At 38.6% G+C, this 3,539-nt stretch overlaps 1 non-coding gene across 1 annotated transcript; it reads right to left on the bottom strand.

The window, feature by feature from the left end:
* Window positions 1–203: 203 nt before the first annotated feature.
* LOC112065703 (U6 spliceosomal RNA) lies at window positions 204–310 on the bottom strand. The gene has a single exon (XR_002892196.1). It is a non-coding gene; the product is annotated as a U6 spliceosomal RNA (small nuclear RNA).
* Window positions 311–3,539: the final 3,229 nt, after the last annotated feature.

Genomic DNA, 3,539 nt, shown 5'->3' with positions numbered 1-3,539 from the left:
TCCATTCTATATACAATATAATAGTTTGTATCTGCTAATCCGAAACACTTAATCCATCCCTCCCTCCACTCCCCTCCCCCTTGGCAACCACAAGTCTGTTCTCTATGTCTGTCTGTTTCTGTTTTTTAGATAAGTTCATTTGTGTCATATTTTAGACTCCACATATAAGTGATATCATATGGTATTTATCTTTCTCTTTCTGAAAAAATATGGAACACTTCACAAATTTGTGTGTCAACCTAGCACAGGGACCTTGCTAATCTTCTCTGTATTGTTCCAATTTTAGTATATGTGTGGCAGAAGAGAGCACCAGTCTTTTGTTTAACATATTCTTCAAGCTTTCATGACATATGCGGGTGTTTTTTTTCCTCCTCTCTTCACAGGAGTTACCCATTCTAACTGGTCAGGAGTAACCTTTTTCTTAAAAATAGAGGTGAAAAACCAGCATTTTTCAAGTCATCTGCTCCTCTTGTTCTTTAGTTTGTCTACTGTTATAGTCTTAAGAATGCTTGCCATTTATCTTTTAGATTTCTCGCAAATTGTACTCTCTTCAAGCCCCAATACATACATTTTACACTGGATGGGTTATCCTCAGTTCTAGGCAACCAAATGACACATTAGACTCTTAGATACTTAGGAAATCTACAGCCAGTTTCAAGAACTTTCTCTGAGTAGACAGAGATTATAATTAAGCTGCTACATGGAGCTTTTAAAAAGAAAATTTCAACAGAAAATTATAGCCACAGTGAACTCTTGATTATTCATAGAATGAAATTGCATGAAAAACTGAAATCCACAGATTATCCTAATAAAATCTGCGTCCCTCTGCCTTGGTCCATTCAGGCTGCTACAACAAAATAACCACAGAACAAGGGGCTTAAAACAACAGAAATCTATTTCTCACAGTTCTGGAGGCTGCAAGTCTGAGCTCACGGTGCCAGCATGGTGGGGTGAGGGCCTTCCTCTGGGTCACAGACTTTTCATCACATATTCACATGGTGGAGGAGGCTCTCCCCAGCCTTTTTTATAAGAGCACTAATCCCACTCACGTGGGCTTCACCCTCAGGATGTAATCACCTCTCCATGGCTCCGCCTCCTAACACCATTACACTGGGGATTAGGTTTCAACATGTGAATTTTGGAGGGACACATTCAGACCATAGCACCTTCTGAACCATTAGCCCCTATTTCCTAACTTAATTCCCACTTCTTTAATTCAAAACTCTGATCATCCAAATTTTGGGAAGGTGACAGGACCATAAACTCCACTGTTGTAGTTAGAAAAGGGATTGTTTATAAATCAAATGTATTCATATGAATAATTATGGGAACTCATATTAGAACCCAGCCATATATCCAAATATGTGAGTCCTGGGTGTTGTTCAGTAGGACTTTTTATTCAGTTGAAAAACAAAAGCAGATATCAGATTGAAACCATGTTCAAAGAAAAGCATTAAAAAAGCAGTCCTTCCGTCAAATACAAATATCTGTTTGAAAGATGTGCTGAAAATTCAAGAATAAGGACCAGCAGGTCCTTATTTTATACTGTGCCCAGTGAGGCACAGTATAAAGCAGTGGTTCACAAAAGGTGCATCCTCCCTCTAACAGTAGCCTCAGCACCACTGTGAACTTGTTAGAAATGGAAATACTTTGGCCCTGCCCTAGACCTACCAATCAGAAACTTTGGTTGTTAGGACCCAGCAACTTGTGGTTTAACAAGCCTGCCAGGTGATTCTGATGCACGGTAAGGTTTGAGAACTGCTGGTGTAAAATACAAGGGGAATATTTAAAGGGCGACTCTTCATCCTACCTAATTTACATCCCTCTAATTCTATAAATAGCCATGGGATTTTGCCACCTGCAGCTTAACTATGATTTTGCAAAGTGAAAACTATAAGATCTAGTGTAACGAAAGGCGTGTATGATGTTCTGTTATCAAAATAATTCCCGATCTAAGCATGTTCTGTTCACTGCTCTGTATCTGTCATCAGGACTTAATACTGGGACATAAAAACACGTAACCCTTCTTATCCCTCCCTTTGTCCTCTACTTCTCCATACCTCCCTCCAGGCTCCTCTGTGTCCATAGTCTTTGACAATGAACTTCAGTTTCTGTTTCCCAGAATTTGTGAAAATATAATTGATGAACAGTAAAATTTCCAAAGCTAAGTAGCTTTAAAAAATAATAATAAAGGGTGTTTATCTGTAGCTTGGATACTCAGTTCAGCAATCTAAAGAGTTCCATTTTTTATATTCTAGGCTTATTTACAGTTCTTTAGCATATTTCACTTGCAAGTATTTTTCCTTTTGAATGTGTTTCATGGAGTCAGAATATGATGTCTGTAAGAGAAAATAATTGCCATTGTTTATCAGAGACATATAATACAGTTATAAAAATAATAGTATAGGCAGTTAATCGTTAAAGAGCTCTTTAAAAATGTATAAATCTATGAATTTGGATTCTCTCTAATATCACTAAATATTAGGGAAGGCAATACATTGAATTAGGAACATTGGGATGCATGCTTTTTTTCCCCTTTTCTTAGATCTACAAGCTGTCTTTTACTATAATAAGTAAAGCAAATAAACAGTGATCATCACCCAATGAACTGTTGCTTAATTTTGTGATGGTGGAAATCTCTCTAGCACGGTGCTTCTCATCCTTTGTTGCATATTAGAATCACCCAGGGAGCTTTTAAAACTAAGAGTGATGCCCAGGCTATAACCCAGAACAATTAAATAAAAATCTCTGGGGTGGAAACCAGATATCACTATTTTCTAAAGCTTCTCCACCTAATTCCAGGGCAGTCAAGGTTGAAAACCACTGTTCAAGTTTATCAAGTTTATCCTTTACAGAAAGGATTATATTTAGTGTGACTAACACGAGACATAGAATCTGAGACTCCTATTGGTGATTATTATCAGTTACTAAATCCTAAGCCCACAACCGTTTCATATCACTTCATTTATTCAGAAATCTTCAGGGGCTATAAAAAATTAATTCAAAACTGAAAAAACATGTAAACATGAGAGCTAAGTATAAAACTCTTAAAAAAAATAGGGCAGAACTTCATGACATTGGATTTGGCAATGATTTCTTGGATATGACACCAAAAGCACGGAGAGCAGAAGTGAAAATAGATAAGATGGACTACAGCAAAATTTAAAACTTCTGTGCATCAAAGGACACAATCAACAAAGTGAAAGGCAACCTACAGGGAATTCTCTGGCAGTCCAGTGAACTCCAAGCTTTCACTGCCGAGGGCCTGGGTTCGATCCCTGGTTGGGGAAGTAAGATCCCACAAGCCACACGGCACGGCCAAAAAAAAAAAAAAAAAAAAAAAAGGCAACCTACAGAATGGGAGAAAATATTTACAAATTATATGTCTGATAAAGGGTTAACATCCAGAATATTAAAAAAACTGCCCTGGGGCTTCCCTGGTGGCGCAGTGGTTGCGCGTCCGCCTGCCGATGCAGGGGAACCGGGTTCGCGCCCCGGTCTGGGAGGATCCCACATGCCGCGGAGCGGCTGGGCCCGTG

This window comes from Physeter macrocephalus, chromosome 7, assembly GCF_002837175.3.
Source record: "Physeter macrocephalus isolate SW-GA chromosome 7, ASM283717v5, whole genome shotgun sequence".
NCBI lineage: Eukaryota > Metazoa > Chordata > Mammalia > Artiodactyla > Physeteridae > Physeter > Physeter macrocephalus.
This window is presented reverse-complemented; position numbering and strand designations above follow the sequence as displayed.